Source organism: Pinus tabuliformis, chromosome 1_1, assembly GCF_031772625.1.
Source record: "Pinus tabuliformis cultivar Carrire ecotype Pingquan chromosome 1_1, CPIR1, whole genome shotgun sequence".
In the NCBI taxonomy this organism is placed as follows: Eukaryota; Viridiplantae; Streptophyta; class Pinopsida; order Pinales; family Pinaceae; genus Pinus; species Pinus tabuliformis.
This window is the reverse complement of record NC_142297.1, coordinates 844,276,071-844,295,851: the sequence shown is the minus strand read 5'-3', so window position 1 is coordinate 844,295,851 and position 19,781 is coordinate 844,276,071.

Genomic DNA, 19,781 nt, shown 5'->3' with positions numbered 1-19,781 from the left:
TGTGCACTCAGCTACAGACTCAGACCTCTGCACACTCAACTATAGAGCCTCTCCTTCTCTACCAAATTATAGATCACAATAATTTTCCCATAACACTGATCTGGATCAATTCAATGATTCTCTTCTTATTATTTTACCCTATATATACTATTACATTGTAGGATTACATCATCAAAATACCATGGTCCAAATACCATGGACTCCCTAAAACAAGCAATTATGGTCCCAAAACCATTTATCCCTTACAAAATCGTGTGCTTTTACAAAAAGGAAGGGCTTCGACCCACCCCAAATCCCTTCTGACACCGCGCGGTATATTCAAAATTCTCCACTGTGCGGTCCACTTCACACTCCACTGTGCACTCCACCCCACAAAATACGAAGTCTTGGCCAAAATCTAAGCCAAGTTGGGCTATGCCCAACAGTTAGGATCCACTTTGACACCTTCATGACATACAACAACCCAAATATTTCACTTCTTGAACCCCAAAAGTGCACTTTTAAGGATTTGCATATGGTTGTTTCTCTTCCAGTAGTGTTAACACCCTGTCAACATGTTGCACATGCTCTTCCCAATATTTTATCTAGATTAGTATGTCATAAAAAAATACCAAGACAAATTTTCTAAGCAAGGATTTGAAATAGGATTCATCAAGCTTTGAAATACTTAAGGTACATTAGTAAGTCCAAATAGTATAACCAAAAACTCATAATGACCTTCATATTTTCTAAAGGATGTTTTGGGAATGTCTTCATGCCTCATTCTACTTGGAGGATGTCCCAAATAAAGATCCAACTTAGTAAACAAAATTAATCCATGAAATTCATCTAATAATTCATAAACTACAAGAATAGGAAAATTATCTTTGATGGTCATTTTGTTGAGTTGTTAGTAATCCAGATACATAGGCCATTGAAAATCATTTTTTATAACCATCACCATTATTGAAGAGAAATCACTTTGGATAGGTTGGATGTTGTCGTCCTCTAACATTTATTGAACCATACACTCAATCCCATTATTATATGTATATGGATACCTATAATGTCTAATATTAGGTGTCCCACTTCTAAGTTACAAATGAATACCATGGTCAAGATCCTAAGTACATGGAACACCCTTAGGCATCTCTTCAAATAACTTCAAATTATTATTGATAACTTTTTCAAGAATGGAGTAGAGGATATAGATGTTTGAACATATAATGAACACAATTGTATAATTACACTGTGGTGTCCCTTTCTGAGTAATTTCATCATATTTTTAGAGCTTATCACTTTAGAGGGTTTCCCTTGGATAGCTCTAAGCTAAATTTCCTTTCCTTCTGAGGAAAATCTCATGAAAAGATATTGAAAATTAATTGCCATTATTCCAAATGATTGTAACCATTAGACCCCTAATGCAACATCAACACCACCCATTTGGATTGCAATCTTGGGACTATCGAATAAGTACTCCCTCATATTTAACTTAATATTATGGAACTTCTCTAAAATAATTAGTGTACCTCCATTTGAAATCGTTACTTGAAATCTAAGTGTTAATTATACAAAGTGATTGAGAATTTTTGTTGATTTATAATTCATGAAGTTAAGGGTATGACTTGAATTAATCAACATTGTTACCTTTTTCACTTTGTTATATCCTTCTATTTTAAGGGTTTGTGGAGTATTGATTCCAGTCAATGCATGACAAGATATTTTTGTAGTCTCTTCTAGCTCTAGGTCTTCTTCTTCCTCTTTGCAATCTATATAGTATAATTTCTTCTCACAATATTTATGCCCCTTATTATACTTTCTATCATAGTTACAACATATTCCCTTTTCTCTCGTTTCATCCATTTTTTGAGGTTTCAACCTTGTCAATTGAGTGAGGTTAGGAGAGGGAGTATGTATTTCTCTATATTTGATAGTGACCAAAATTGTGGTAGCCATATTATGAGTTTCAACTTTCTTTGCTAGACTAAAATCATGCTCTAGGGATTTAGGATTAAAGAGATGCACCTCATGTTGGATGTTTTCCTTCAAAGTTCCCATAAAGAGGTCTAACAAATTATCCTCTAAAATATTCTTTCCTCTGAGACTCAACTTCTGGAATTGTTGAAGCTCTGTAACTAGACTTTTTTGTCAAATATTTACCAATTGACTAAATAATGTATTACTCTTAGTATCCCCATAATTTACTATCAATTCCTCAATAAAAATGGATCAAGATACAATTGAACTATTTCCCTTTCACATAGCCATTGATACCATACAAATTGATCTTATTATGAAATGTGATATTTATCTTTCATAAGGTTGTTGCTTGATGTATATCACAGTATTACTCCATCTAGAATATTTTTGTTATAGGATTGTTATCATTAAACTCCCTCATATTGATGTTTCAATGAAGTATTTCCTTTTTGTTGAATTGAAGCCCTGATGATGTGGATCTTGGAGTGAAAATGTGGGATTATGGTTCTATGATTCAACATTTTTTCTCTCCAATCATGATAAAATACTCCCCATTATTGAACAGTGTGTTTTCATTGATGTCAAAGATAACAATCATGATGCATATTATGTTTTCATTGATGTTAGTTGGATGTTGACCCAAGATCAAGGAGCAGAGGACCAAGCAAGAAAGCAAGGTGTAAAGGAGGAAACAAGGGAAAACCCCAAATTTATTAAGGATTGTGCAAGTTTAAAGGGCACATCATCAGTTATTCAAGATCAATGACCATGGATCGTTCGATGCCTTCAACTTGCTCGCTATTAAATGGGAAATTCCCAAATTTGGAATGAAAATGGAAAACCTCAAATTTGTTAATAGTGTGTTGTTTTGTTGGTCAAATCTCCATTGCACCAAGACAATATGGCTACGGTCCACTTCAGGATCTCTCAGAGTGTCCACCGCTTAACCAAAGTGGGGGGAGATCTGATATGTCGCTTAGGCAGTAAACCAATAGGACATGTGGAAAAAATCTAAGCATATTTGGGGGGCCTAGTAGATTTCATAAACCACCATCGATATCCCACCCCCACCCGACATACAACTGATGTGACATGGTAGTGGGGTGCAACTAGGGTCAGGCTAATGTGATGGGTATTCGAGCACTCACAAGATCACTTGCTTCTGAAGTCATGTCATATCCAGGTACTCTGACCCCATGAGATCAGTTGTTTCCAAAGGCATGTTATATCCAAGTATCCAAATATCTAATTAAACAACAAAGTAACCATTTTTCAAATGACTCAAATTCTAGATTCTTTCCTTGGATGGCAGGTGTATAGGTGGTGCCTAGTTAACACACAAGTGGCAGAATGTCACAAGGGAATCAACAATGCATGGATGACGACTGACATAATTAATGATGTGGCAGCCTGAGGTGGTGATATTTGGCACTCAAATTTGGCTTTTCTAGATGGTCAGTTGGATAGCTTGTGGATGACATGTGGCAGCAGTAGATCATGACACGTAGAAGTAAGGTGATTTGGAAGATGATGTGGCAGGCTTCCCCAGACTTTAGATTCAACCCAAAGATATAAATATCGAACACCCAATCATATGACAATATAGATCCTTCGGATGGACCAGATTCTAGATTCAACTTAGAAATTGTAAAAAGTAATTTGGGTATCTAGGTATCTGGATGACTTAAAAGGAAAGCTTCATTAAAATATCCAAACTATAGATTTTTCATATCAATTTCTCCAGACAAAGGTCATGGAACATGGTCTTAGGTTCTTGGTATTTTAGATCTTGAAGCTAAAGGGGTGGTGATTAATAAAGTAATTCAGGTAATCCATATATTACACACAAAAGCAAACCAAATCTCGGTAATCCAGATATTGCACAACAAATCCAAGTCATCCAGATATTTGGCCATTTTTTATGTTTTTAATTTGGGGCAACAATATGTAATACCCCTAATAATAATACTAATAAAAATAAAAATATTAAATAAATAAAATAGTATAATATTAAAATATAAGTAAATAAATAATAAACAATAAAGAAAAGATAATAATAGTAAATAATTAATAAATAATGAAGATAATATAATAATAATTAATAAATAAAATAGAAAATAATAAATGAAGTTCTAAATAACTATATATAAAAATAGTAAGAATAAGTAAAATTAACCGAAAGTAAGAAGGAATAAAATAAGAAAGAGTTAAATTCAGAGAAATATTAAATTAAGTAAAACTTACAAAAAAAAAATCATGTTGACGCATGGAATGTGTGTATTCGGACCCCTTTTCATTTTTTGGTCTATTTAATGGACGATGAAGAGGATGAGAGGCATCCATTCCTTCATTCATTCTCTTGGGAGAAACTTGTTGTTGACACATGGAATGTGTGTTTGCGGACCCCTTTTCATTTTTTGGTCTATTTAATGGACGATGAAGAGGATGAGAGGCATCCATTCTCTTGGGAGAAACTTGTTGTGAGACAAAGGATTCCCTATCAGTAGTACATTGATGGAGGGCTCAGGGGTGACCATATGTAAAAACTTATGTGTAGTTGAGCCTATGATTGGGTGGAGAGTTGTCCCCAAAAATTTGTTGCGGTTAGCAAGATCCAAATAACGTTCAACTCTGAAGTCACAAGTAAGAAATATCGTCGCTACAGGTAAGTCGTCTCTACTCATATTTTTGGAAATTCTATGCTAATTATTTGAATAGTTGTGCGTTGATTATTAATCACATAAATATATGTAATTAGTTGTATGTTTTATTTTGGTGTTGTTGTACCTAGTATCAAAGCACGGGATTCAATCCATTACAGCATATGGAATTTCTTCATTATGAAACTGTTAGATACTCTTGGAATTAAAAAATAAAAAACAAAATACAATATGTAAAAATAGAAATATTTTGTGTGTTTCAAAATATATATTATTAGGAAAAAGGTTATTTTTCCAAATTAAAATATATGTATATATGTTGTTAAACATTTAAATATAAAATTAGAAAATATGTTGATAAATTATTTTGATATTTTTATTTTGTGAATAAAATCTTTATAGTATTAAAAGAAAAATACAAACTTTATTAATAAAATGCATGTGGAATGAATTAACAACCCTATTGGAACTTAGGGATTTTAGGTTTTTATTTACTAATGGTTTAAAAAAATATTGTATAATTAATTAAAAATAAAAACAAAACGTGTTGAGTTACTTGTTTTATTATATAAATTATTTATAATTTTTGGAAATAAAAAATGAATGCCAAAAATCGTCAAAGAACGCGACGATTCTATTAATAAATGCCAAGAGACCGTCAAGGAACGCAACGCCTCAGACGACATTGCAACGGAAACCACAAATTGCGACGCCGAAGTGGCAATTTGTGTTAAAAAAATAAATAGAAACTTAAGTATTATTATCCCACTCAACTAAAGTTATGTTAAATAAGGATCAGTCATAAAAGGTTTTTTTTTCTTAAATAGTTATGACAAGGATGAGTGGAGATGAAATTTTGTATTAGCAGGTGAGTTAAATGACTTTATGTATATGAGAATTAGTTTGAAATAATAAATTTATAAGAATCGGTTTGTTTTAAATAATTATATTTCATTATAATTCACCTGACCTTTTTGAATTAATATAGTTATCATCATTAAAAAAAGCAAATAAATAATTTTTTTTTATTATTTTAAATTTAGTTAATTCTATTTTACATAATACTAGAAATTCCTTTATTTACATTTTTATAAGGATAAAAGTTTTCATGTATGATATTTTAAAAGTTTTTTGATTCATAAGAATTACTTTCAAAATAGTATAATGAGTAAAATATAGTAGAGGAGATGGCATATATGATATTATTGTGGTGCAACTCTATATAGTACATATTTAAAGTTTTTTAAGGGTTAATTTGAGGATTTTCAAACGTCAGGTTATGTCGAGGTAAAACTATGTCTATTTAGTGAAGATAAAAGGGATAGCATACGAGTAATTGATATATTAATTGGTTAACTTTGCTTCAAGTACGTTGCCTCTTAAAGAAGGGAATAATGAAAGGAAATCCTAATGATGGACATTAAGACAAGGCCATTAGATATAAAGAGATATATAATCATATAATATGCTCACCGAATTGAGGTAATTTGAGAAAGTAAACAAAACATTAGCTATTAATGCAATATGTGAAAAATTATAAGTGGTCAAATTGAGAGAATAGTAGTACAATTCATTGAAGATACACAACAATTGAACTCAAAACTAGAAGGAAATATAATTTAAGATAGTATGCAATTAAGTCAGTAGGAAAATAAATATATTATTATAATGAGATACTAGAATATTAAGTAAGAGAACAATTTTAGGAAAGGATGGAAGATTTCTATGTTGATTCTAATATTATCAATGTATATTGGTAAATTTACCCTAAGTAATAAATGTAAAGGTGGAACTTAGTATTTTATAATGAAGATAACAAACGGTAGCTCTCGGAACTATGACCAATGTAGAAGCAACGAATGAATTGAAATGTGTAATAGATAGATACTTAAGGTAAGTGAGTGGGAATTTCACAAACAGGTAAAATAAGTCAACAATAAGTAGTAGTTATCATAGAACATGACTGAAGATTTGGATTTATGAATAATTAGGATGAAATAATTTAGCACTCTTGAGATATCCCATGAATAAATATCCCTGTGGAAAATGGTTGTGGAATCATAGAAGTATTTTCCTATAAGAATGCAATAAGAATAAATGTAAATTCTACATAAGGATGATGCCTACTAAGACAGAAGTATAGCCAATCAACCAATGAATTTAAATGATCATTGAGTGGATTGACGATTTAATGGGACTTCATATAGGAAAACTTATCAAGATTGTGCCATTATTATTTAAATAATTTATTTCCAAACACATTAGGTAAACAAAGCTTTTGTGGAGTATAATGTTAGTAGTGATTCCAAGCACTTTACATTCTAAATTAAAGATGGTGTTTAACAAGTCAAAAGTTAAGGGGAAGAATTCGTAGTCCAACTTGAATAAAGGTGAGTATGTGATAAAAGAGATCAAGTGATATTGAGATGTGAAATTGATGAGATAAGAAAATATTGTTAGTGTGAACAAAAATAATGATCGGGTTATGGGTAAATCATCAGGGATCAACCATCCCTTATGCAAGTGGATTAAACATGACATAATACTTTAATAATGGTGACCTAGCGTTTGTGTGTATTAAGTAGAATGGTACTAGAATGGATAAACAAAATATGCATAAAGATCATGGAATTTTAATTTTGATATAGATGAATTTCACTAAATTCTTTGGGAAAAGAAGAATACATGACTAGAGATTAAGGCTCAAGATGATGAGGCTCTTTTGAAGCTTAACAATGTACTTAAACAACTATACTTATTGTGTAAATAGTCAACTTCCTAGTTGAAAGAATAGGAAATGACTATTGAAAAGTAATTGGTATCTTGATGAAAACATGACACTAATACAATCAATGAGATAAACTAGACCCTAGATGGATGCTGAATAATCTTATTTTATGGTTGGTATTTATTGTTTATACAAGCAAATGAAATTGATCTTTCTGATGAACTATGATAAGAATGCTTATAGTGTATTATTGTTTTATATCTTATAAGTATTGAGTTGATTCTCATATTAATGATGTTTCATGATGTGATGATATGTGGTAAATGGATATAGTTCTGATAAGAGGTTAATGATGCATATGTGGTGCTTATTTATTTATTTGTTATGATAATGATGTTGTATGCTTATGATGGATATGATATTCATAGGGATCATGATGTTATGATATGATTTATATTGACATGTGGTTCATTTATTATGTGGTGTCATGATATATCATTGATGCAGATATGTTGATGTTCTAACTTATGAGGGTATTTTATGTTGTGAATAATGTGGTAATCACATGAAGATTTTATGACATGCATGGGCATGCAGTTCTTTAATATTCAGAATGTTATGATAGCAATGATGTTATGTTATCAGGATGACATGAAAGAGTTGGTATGTGGATTATTTTATAGGATGTTATGACTATGACTAATGCCTTGGATGCATGTTGAGATGTTGTGACTGAGAGGAAATCCACAAATGGCCCAAGAGGGTTGGTTATTTGATGATCTCGTGGGATCCAATACCTGCGAGGGAGAATATGTAACACTATATGGGCTGGGGACAGACTCAATAAACACTACATATGTTAGTGTTTCCTTTGTCTTGTATAGCTCTTGAGGGGCTATGGGGCCATCTTGAGGAGGCCAAGTTCCTAATATTGTAGGCCAAATTCATGATATTGGATTGGGATGTCAAAGTCTAGTGGGGGTGTAAGGACTTTGATGCCTAGGTTTGTGCACCTTAGTGAGTGTGGTGGGAGTGGGCTAGCCTTACGAGATGACTAGAGCACTAATATATGGAGTACTAAGTCAGGTATCTGCCTTGGGCCATATGAGGTATGAGTCAAACGCAAGCCTTGGGCTATGGTATAGACTAATGAGGCTTTATGCTTGATTTCAAAAGTTGGCAAAAACGACAGAGATTCCTTGGGATTTCCCTCGTGATGTGAAAAATTTCGATGCATGTTCGTTATACTAGTTCAGTAGAGGGTGTATGGAAAACGTGAAGTAATAAATAACTAAATAAAATAAAATGTTAAATGATTCAACTTAACTTCAAGACATAGTTCCTTAAAGAGAGGGAGTATGTAATGCCCCTAATAATAATAATAAATAATATGATATTAAAATATAAGTAAATAAATAATAAACTGGAGTTCTAAATAACTATATATGAAATAAACTATAAAAATAGTAAGAATAAGTAAAATTAACAAAAGTAAAAAGGAATAAAATAAGAAAGAGTTAAGCTAAGAGAAATATTAAATTAAGTAAAACTTAAAATAAATAAATAAAGGTTGCATGTTGACACATGGAATGTGTGCATGCGGACCCCTTTCCATTTTTTGGTCTATTTAATGACGATGAGGAGAATGAGAGGCATTCATTTCTTCATCCATTCTCTTGGAAGAAAAGTGTTGTGAGAATAAGGATTCATTGGCAATAGCACATTGATTGAGGGCTCAGGGGTGGCCAGCTATAGAAATATTATGTGCAGTTGAGCCTACGGTTGGGTGGAGACTCGTCCCCAAAAATTTGTCGCAGTTAGCGGGATTCAAATAGTGTTCAACTCCGAAGTCACAAGTAAGAAATATCGTAACTACAGGTAAGTAGTATCTACTCAATGTTTTGGAAATTCTATGGTAATTAGTTGAATAGTTGTAAATTTATGTAATTAGTTATATGTTTTACTTTGCGGTTGTTTCACAGTATTGGTTAAGCTTGTGGTCTCAACCCATGTTTTTGGGGCATTCAAGATTTTATCCCCATAAGGGCTCCAAGGCATCTTTTCGACCAAGATAATATTTCTATGATGTGTTGGCCCTGATTAAGCCATTGCGTATAAATAACTAAATCTAGAAGTTGTAAGTCTAGATATTGTAAGTGATATGGAGAACATCGGAGATGAAATAGAGCATATATAACACAAAGCAAGAGATTCGAGAATTCTGACATCTATGGGGTTGAGTATGAAGAATTATAAGGATGAATTCTAAAGAAGATATATAGCATGTGCAGGGAACTTGTCCAAAACATAGTGTTGAAGTATGTAATGATGACTTAGGTATGAAATAATGTTGTCTCAGGTGATTAGGATGAGGAAATTATATGGTTAAGTAAAAGTTGCTAATTGAGGTGCATGGAACAAGGTTGAATGTGGAAGTGAAAATGAGAGTTGAAACAAGTGAGAAGGAGAAATGTTGAATCTATGTAACAAATCAGTCTAGTGATGAAAAAAGTGCAGTGGTAGAGCTGTAAAGTATAGAGCAAAGAGAAGTGTGCAAATTTGTGAAAATAAGAGTTAGTGTTGCATGTAGAATTGTGAAGAACAGAGCATAACAGGACTCAAAATTATTTGAGGTCATAAGCAAATCAGGTGATTGGTGTCTCCTTCAAGTTGGTTCCTGTAAATCAAAAGAATGGTGTCTCCTTCAAGTTGGTGCATGTAAATCAGGTGACTGGTATCTCCTTCAGGTTGGTCCTTGTAAATTGGGGTATTAGTGCCTCCTTCTAGTTGGTGCTAGTAAATTGATGTAATAGTAAGTTGGTGCCTACAAGAATATTCATATGAATAAGTTTTGTGGTTTTCTTTCCTAAATGGTTTCCAAATACATTTGGTTTTTCCATGTGGTGCTTATGTAATTGATGATTATATGGTTTGAATTGTTTTAAATTGTTAAAGTGGTCATTATACTAATTTACCCCCCTAGTATAATCATAATTTCAAGAATTGGAATTAGAGAAGGTTCCTTTAGAGATAATCTAACCACCAAAAGGTAGATCACAAGGAATGTCTAGTCACAAAGGTTGTTCCTCAAGAAAATCTCCTATATTTTACGGAATGAATTATGCCTTATGGAAAGTGAGGATGAATACCTATATTATGTCTATAGGTATTGACATTTGGCTATCTGTTGAGAATGGTTATCAGGTTCCAACAACTCCTCCAATAAATTTGAATGGTAAAGAGAATTATTTGAATAATGCAAAAACAAAGAATGTCATGTTTTTCGGGCTAACATATACAGAGTTTTTCAAAGTAATGAACTGCAAATCTACAAAATATATTTGGGACAAAATTTAGAGTAGCTATGAAGGATATGAAAAGGTGAAAAGAGAAGATTCAAACTCATAAAGGACAATTTGAAAATTTGAATATTGATGGAGATGAAAATGTTGCAGCATTCTTTCCTCATGTAGATGAGATTGTTAATAATATAAAAGGTCTTGGTGAACAAATGAGGAATCAATGGTTATGCACAAATTACTAAGATATCTTCCCTCGAGATTTAATCCAAATGTATCAACCATTAAAGAAACGACAAATCTTGAAAATATAAGTACATATGTTCTACATGGAATCCTCACTACATATGAAATTGGAATAGAAAATGACAAGTAAAAATAAAAAGAACTAGCATTTAAAGCAACAAAGGAGACAAACAGAAAAAAGGCCCATGAAGCTTCCAGTTATGGATCATATGAAGATGAAGCTCAATTTGTAAGAAAGCTAAAATTAGCAACTGGAAAATTCAAAGGTAAGCTTCCATTCAAATGTTTTGAGTGTGGTAGAATTGGACATTATGCATTTATGTATCCCTATGAAAAATTAAGTAATAAAATGGTACATAATGATAAATACAAATCTTATAATCATAAAAGGAAAGGGTATATCAAAAAGAAGAGTTTCTATTCGGAAAAGGATAATTTTTCATCTGATGAAAGTGATGAAAGTGTGCCCAATGGTGAAAGAAGAGAAGTCATGTTCATAGCTATGAATAATCAAGATACTGACCAGAAATATAAAATAGAAAACATGGATTCTAAAGAAGAAGTTGGAGAGCAGGCAGATCTTGAAGGAGAACTTTTAAGTTCCTTAGAAGAAATAAGAAGTCTAAGGAAAAATGTGAAACAATTGAAAGAACAAATGCAAAAATATGAGAATGAAGATCATGATGAGGCATCAATCACTCTCCTAAAAATTGAACTAGAAGAGACTAAAATAATAAAAGAGATATTGATATGTCAATTAAAAGAAAAGGAAAAACATTATGAGAAGTTAGAAGTTGAATTTGTCTCCTTAAGAAAGGAACTAGAGAAAGCAATTAATCAACTGAACTAAAGTTTAAAAATTGTAAAAGGAACTAAAATGTTTGATCATATTCTCATCTTCCAAAGGTCTCCTTTAATCATGACAGGTCTTGGTTATAAAGAGATCATGAGAATCCCATGGAGGATTCAAGCACAAAGAAATTAGAAAACGAATGTAAAGAGGAACCTAAGAGCTTTATTGAGGTACTCAATAACTCTATCAATAATGAAAGATACATCAAGAATGAAGTTACAATTCAATAAAACTTGACCCTATCAGAATCTTCAGAAACATAGTGAAGTAGAAATTGGCTACCTGAATATTCCTTCAATTAAAACAGGCTCAGAAGACATATTTCCTCAAGGAGGTTCTTCTCTTCTAGGTACCAAAATATATTCTTCAGTTATTGTTATGCCTATAATAATTTTGGTCATAAGGAAACAGATTGTAGAGTTGATCATATCAGAAATAAAAATAAAGTATCTTATGAGGATTCAAGGGATTATTATGTGAAGAGAAATCCTAGAAGTTTGAATGAAAGTGTAGTTATAAATTATAACCCATTTGATCCTCTATTAGATCAAGCTGAATTGTGTAAGTGTTGTAACTATGGGCACAAAGCGCAATATTGTAGAAATAGCTTAAGCATGCCTCTAAATTAAGACATAGAAGAAGGCATGCTCAAGCATAAGGAACGATACTCCAAACTATTGAAAACAAGCAAGAGAAGCGGGAAGAATGCGGTATTGCACTATATGCTCAAACCAAGAAATAAAATGGTATGTTGATAGTGGATGTTCAAGGCATGTGACAAAAGATAAAAGTAAATTTCTTAATCTAAAATAACGGATAGATGCAAAGTAATACTTGGAAATATTTCAGCGACAAGGATAGTTGGAAAAGGCACAATTATTATTGACAATGGAAAGCTAAAGCTCATAATGTCTTATAAGTTGAATATCTAAACAAAATTCCTAAGTGCCATTCAAATGTGTGATCAAGGATATGATCTGACATTTTCACTGTAAGGATGCGAGATAAGAAAAGCACAAATATGAAAACTCTTCGTGAAGGAAAATAGGGCTTCAAGCAATGTGTATATTCTTAATGGAGTAAAAGGATAAATGTGTTGTATGGGTAAAATGGATGAGAGCTAGTTATGGTACAGAAGGATGGACCTCATCAACTTTGAATCTATTAAAATTAAGCAGAGCGCAAGTAGCAAGAGATATGCCAAAATTATCAAAACTAGTTAATATTATCTATAAGCCATGACAACATGGGAAGTAGACCAAGGTTTTCTTCGAAAGAAAGAATACTCCACATCCAAGCCATTGCAACTCATTCATGTAGATCTTTGTAGAACAACCAGGAAACAAACTTTAAAAGGTGAGAGATATTTTATGTTTTTCATTGATGATTACACAAGAATGACATGGGTTACATTTCTTAGAAAACAATATGACGATTTTGAGAGATTTAAAACCTTCAAGGTTGTTTTTGAAAATCATATTAGTCTGAAAATAAAATGCTTGAGATTAGACAAAGGAGGTGAGTTTACCTCTAAATAATTTAATGAATTTTGTGAAAATCATGTTGTTGATCATAGAAATCATGTTGCAATCAAAGGAAATATAACAGCCCTGGTGAAAATTCCATGTAATAAAAATTAAAAATAATAACCACGGTTGATGGGACACTTATTCCAAGTTGAATGTTGGGAAAGACATCCTAGGGGGGTGTTCATATGGTTTTTTATGGCTAAGGAAATTGGAAAAGGCAATGGCTAAGGCTTTGGAAAGGAAAAATGGCATTTTTGGCACATTTATTTATGAAAATAATGGAAATTAGGATAAAAAGGAGGTGAAAGGTCACAAGTTGCATGTGAGGAAGAAAATAAATGAAAATAATGGAAAATGAAGAAAATAGAGGCCTCATTCATAAAAAGGCTTCTGAGGATCAGTTGGTAACCTTTTGTCAGTTGAGTTTTGGAGCTCTCTCTCTCTCTCTCTCTCTCTCTCTCTCTCTCACTTAGACACTTAGAGTTTTCTTGGATCATTTTGGCATTAGATCAAAAAATGAAAAGAAGGCAAGAGGAAGCAAAGGTCTAGTAGGGAAAGGTAGGATCAATCAGTTATAGCAGGCTTCATTGCAGGTATCAACTTGCATGTGTATTTTCCTTGCTATATTTGGCTTGCATTGTATTGCACGTGGTACTTTTTTATCATGGCATGGGTTTTTCCAGGTGTAATAATGTTTTCAGCCTAGCCTTTCCATTTTCGTATATCCATGGTGTGATGGGGTTCTCGTGTTTTGGTTGAGTTGGATTGTCAGATGGATTCGAAGCTGAGTGGTGTGGATCTCCAAATGATAGAGCACATGGCCTAGTGGTCCCTGAACCAGACTATGGATCACAGTAAATCCACTGACCTAGTGACCTCTGATCCCGACTATGGGTTGCGGTGAAGCCAGGATTGTTTTGCCTCGGTGCGCCTAAGAATCCTTGTCGATGAATGACAAGATATACGGTAAAGCCAAGAGGTGGTTTTCTCTCCATTAGGCCTAGTAATCTTGGGTTTGGGATATGTGGTAAAGCCTGAGAGACTAGTGTTGTAGCTCCCAGAGACAACCTTGGATTTCTTACAAAACCAGTGCCTGGGCACATCTAGATTGGTGTGTCTCAAATGATTTATAGGAAACTGGAGACACCACTTGCGTTCTATATATATATATATATATATATATATATAGGAGATGGATTGGTTCATTTATCCAAAGAAATAAGACACGGATTTCTAGTACTTATTCACAAGTTCATATCTTAGAAATAAGCATAAAAATAGTGGACGTCGAGTGTTTCAAGGTCTTACAGCTTAATAAGCTTTTGCAGAGCAGATGAGAGAGGACAAGAAGAAGGAGAAACTCATCACATAGAGCATAAGGCTTCAAACGTTCTACACTTAACACATAGAGCTTGAGGCATTAAGGATTTCTATACTTATTTGAGTTACAAGCAGAAATAATGGATGAAGGAGGAGCTGAAAGCTATGATTCATGTGTTGAAGATTAAAGATATAATTTCAATAGTACACATGGGCATATTCATAAGCAATGTTGATACAAATGAATCTGTGAAACAGTTACAGGCATTTGCATTAACATGTAGATACTAATGAATCTGTGAGGGAGCTTGAAATATTTCTCACAACTATAATTGCATGAATTTAGGGAAGAAGCATGAACATAAAAATGAGTTTGACAAAGAGAACACATACTGTAATACTTGAAGGGGGAATCACCACTGTTTCCTTGATATTTTGAAAAATATATGTATTGCAAAGAGATACAGCCTGAAAATAGCATGCAGTGTTTTCTATAGAATTTATGAACCTTTTCTAAGTCTTGCTTTCCCCTATTTATTTGGAGAGGGGAGAAAGAACATTCATTACAACAAAATATCTTTGGCCTAGTCTCAATTGTCGAGATGACTAGCTGTCTCAGTCCAAGATGGCTCTATGGCCCAAACAATTATAGAATTAAAAGCCTCATTGAAAGGAGGCACGTTACAGTACATCAAATAAATAAACATAAGATGTAAAATGTACAAAGATCTCCTTGCCCATCCTGTGATCACCTCTACTGCAAGAGTTATTCTACTTAAGGTATGGCTTCCTGCACTGCTTCACCCACTTTTATCTTTTCTGCTTTAAATTCTTTCAGCACCGACTCCCGGACCTGTGTCACAGTGGGCTTCTTCTAGATCATCCCATCTCATGCTTTGAATGAACCACCTATTCCTCTTAAAACCATAGCTGCCAACCCATCACGCCCTTTAAACCTTTGTCCTACACTATCAATGCATTGATGTGGTGGGTGATATGTATTACCATGTAACAGCGTAGTCTCTCAAGAACGAGCCTTTTTCCTCTAAAACAGATGAAACTGACACTTTTTTATTTCCCCCTTAGCCCCCCTTTATTATAGCCCCTCGTGTGGATTTACTCATATGACTAGGATTTGGAACTAGGGGCTCAGCCCTCAGGCGCTAAGGCCATCAGACTCGTGTCTAGGAGCCTTTTTCCTTTGTAAAGAAAAATCCCGCATATCGGCACATTACCATGCTTTACTTTTTTCCATATTGCGGGCCGACAATCCGGATGTGAAATCCTCCTGAGGTGGAATCACTAAATCATATCGCATCCAGGAGGGTTTCCCGCATATTGCAATCACATTGCATGAGAGGGGGGCCCTTTACCTTTTTCCTTAGCACGGGCCAATTGTCTGAACGTGAAATCCTTATACAATATAATACATGTCGTATCGCATCTGAGGGGATCCCCCACATATCGCAAGTAGGCACCTTACCTTTAGCATTTCCCCTTAACAATCATGATCGTCGATCTGCGGTGTGACATCATCACTTCCACATGTCACACTTTGAGTGGTGACACGTGGCACCCAGAAATGGCCACATTTCACCCCTAAAAACACTGAAACTAGGTGACACGTGTCCCCCATACAACCACGTCACCCTTCGTACTACCATGTGGAGGAGAGAGAAAGGGGGTCACCCGCCTTGGTTTTTCTATGCTTTCCTTGGTTAAATCTTTTCAGCCCTACCCTAGTGATTTCAGATTATATCACAAGATCAGTGCCCACAAGTTTTGGAGTTTTCTGTGACTACGAGACTATTGTGACAGCCGATTTGCGAGATGCGGGATTTCCCTCATACTTAGCCATTTTCTTTTTTTTCTAAGCTTTCCAAAGGAAATCTTCAACGGGTTCTAACTTCTGATCCAGGAGTCCCTTTTTGGACTTCGATATACCATTGGAAAGATCTTTCTGAGCACTAGGCATTGTAGAGGATATGATTAAGCTTTGAGATCTTCTCTAGCATGGGACAATGGCTCCAAACTTTACTGCTCTTAGGCAACACTGACCAATTGAAACCCATAATATATTGAGTGACAACATTGGCTCCAACTGGGGACAATGCCTTGTTGGCAAGGTGTTGAGGACTTGCAGACCAGTAGTCTTTCCTTCCATTGGGCATGGAGTTATTCTTAAACAAAATATAATTCTGTGAAAAAGGACTTTTTTTATAATAAACTGAAAAATTCAAATAACAATTTCAACACACAAACCAGATATTTATAATGAGCAAGAGACAAATATCTCTAATTTGAAAATAAAATTTTAGGAACTGACCATTTACAGACAATTCCAACAGTTCACCATCCAAGTTTTCGAGCATGTAAGTGTTATTTCCCCTTTCTTCTGAAATCTTGAAGGGGTCGAACCATAGCGGATCAAAGTTCCCATGTTTTCCTTTGTCTTCTCGTTTGAAATCCCATCTAAGAACTAAATTTCCTTGATGAAGAGGTATGTCCTTAACCTTCTTGTCAAACAGAGATTTCATCCTTTGCTGGTAGTTTGACAGTTTGGTCTCCACCTTCTCTTTGTTCTCATGACGCTCCACTAGTTGATTGATCCTTCTAGTCAAGGCACTAAGGTCTTCCTCGGATTCTTGTAGAAGCATAGCTATTTTCATTACTGATTGGATCAGGAAGATAGCAACCTTGCTATATACTAGTTCAAAAGGTGATTTCCCAGTGGATCGTTTGAGCATTACACGGTTAGCCAAAAGAGAAAACTTTAGTTGAGAGTCCCAGTTCCTTTGATTTTCAGTGATGGTATTCTTCATAACCCTCACCACAATTTTATTAGAAGACTCAGCCAATCCATTCCCTTGAGGTAGTATGTAGTGGAGTATCCAATAATGATATTGAATTTGTGGCAGAAGTTGGTGAACTTGGCCGATTTGAAGAACTGTGCATTATCAGTGATGATATTAAAAGGACACCCAAACCAGGATAGTATACTCTCCTCCATGAATTTTATCACCACTCAGTCAATAACATTTCTAGCTGGGATAGCCTCTACCCACTTGGTGAAATAGTCAGTGGTTGTTAAAATCCATTTGTGTTGGCCACTAGAAGGTGGGTTTATTTCTCTAATGAAGTCCAATCCCCACTATCTAAAAGGCTCCTCTACATGCACAGGAATCAGGGGAAGAGAAGCAAATTTCTGTCTTTCAGCAAACAATTGGAATTTCTGGCATGACCTGACTTGAGAATATCCTCGATCACTTCATGGGTTTCTCCCTCAACCAAACATAGTAGTAATACCCCCACTAGGTCCTTCTAGTAGAGAAGTTTGTTGGATATAATGTATTTATATGCCTGCAATCTTAGACTCTGATATCTAGATCTATCCAGTCCCAACAGGCATCTTAGGAATAAGAGGTAATGAACAATTTTATTATACCTGTGCGATCCCTCATATTTGGCATAGATATTCTGCTTAGTTGTTTTAATTCCGCTCTAGTGATCCTCTAGTCTGCTTTCCTCTGTGATCAGGCCTATCCCTAGAGCTTGGAAGTTGGATTCAGATAAAATCTTCGCCAACCCCTAGCCTTTGATGAGGTTGGTAGGCTTTATTTCTAGCTCATATTCTTGTATTTTAGCTATCCATTTGCCCCTCTTTCCTTCGTTGCATCCTTGCACCAAGATGTCCTTGACTGCAATCATTGGGATGAACGTTGTGATTTCCTGATTGCAACACATACATGTGGAATTACTTCAGTTCCTTGACCAGTGCATATGCCTGTTTCTCCAATATATTATACTTCAACTCAACGTCCCTTAGGACTTGGTTGAAAAAGGCAATGGGTTGCTCGTAACCTTCTTTATTTTTCTATAACAGCATAGCAGCAATGGTATGTGGAGAGGTGAAAGAAAAGATGTAGAAAGGCACTGAATAGTCGGGGCTGACTAGCACTGGGGCCTCAACCAAAGCTTCTTTGATCCTAGTGAAAGAATCATGGGGGACAAAGCTCCACTTAACTTCATTCTCCTTCTTGAGCATGTTTGTGATACCTTTGACTATCTCAACATAGTTGGGTATGAATCGCCTTAAGAAATTTATCCTCCCCAAAAAGGCTTGGACTTCTTTCTTGTTTTTGGGCAAGGGAATAAGGTTGATGGCTTTGACTTGTTCAGGGTCAATCTTTACTCCTTCCTGCACTACTATGTGTCCAAGCAGCTTTCCCTCACTTAGGGCGAACTGAGATTTCTTAGGATTCAGAGAGAGGCCATACCTCCTACAATTCTTGAAGGTGAGCTTTAAATGGAGGATATGCTCTTCATCAGTCCTAGAAAAAAATGTGATTTCATCTAAGTAGACTACCACGAATTTATCTTGCTTACCCATGAAAGCTACGTCCATAGCTCTCTGAAATGTGGCCCCTGCATTTATCAACCCGAATGGCATGCGAGTGTACATGAAAGTTACCCACAGGGTGGTGAAACCAATATTTTTCTGGTCTTCAAGGTGGACTCCCACTTTTTTATATCTAGAGAACCTTCCATCATGGAAATTACGGCTGCACCCACTACTTTCTGTTGTATATTATCCATCTTGAGCAGAGGATAGTTATCTTTTAGAGACGCCCTGTTTAAATTCTGGAAGTCCACGCACGGCCTTATCTCTCTGCTCTTTTGCCAAACAGGGACCAAATTATCTACCCACTCAGAGTATCTTAAAGGTATTATGATCTTCGCCTGCAGCAGCTTCCTTACCTACTTTTCAATGGAGGGGAGTAAGAGTGGATTGATCTGTCTAAGTTTCTCTTTGCATGGATTTATCCCACTCTTCATAGGAATCTTACACTGAATAATATTTGTATCAAACGATTTAAAATCATCATAAGACCAAGAAAATACATCTTTGTAAGTTTTGAATAGATCTAAATACCTTTGTTTGTACTGCAAAGGGATTCCTTTGGACAACCTGATCGTCTGGGGTTCCTTCTCTGATCCGATGTTGCAATCTTCTACTTGCTCATCCTTCTTTGGGGCCATTTGTTTGGACACTATGTCGTCTTTATTGAAAATTCTTTCTAGTGGAAAAAGTCGACGAGGGATGGTGTTCTATTTTAGTTGCAAATTTTTTTTCCCAGCCACTATGTCTTTCCACGAAGTGGCTTCTTGTTCTGCTTCTTCTTCTTC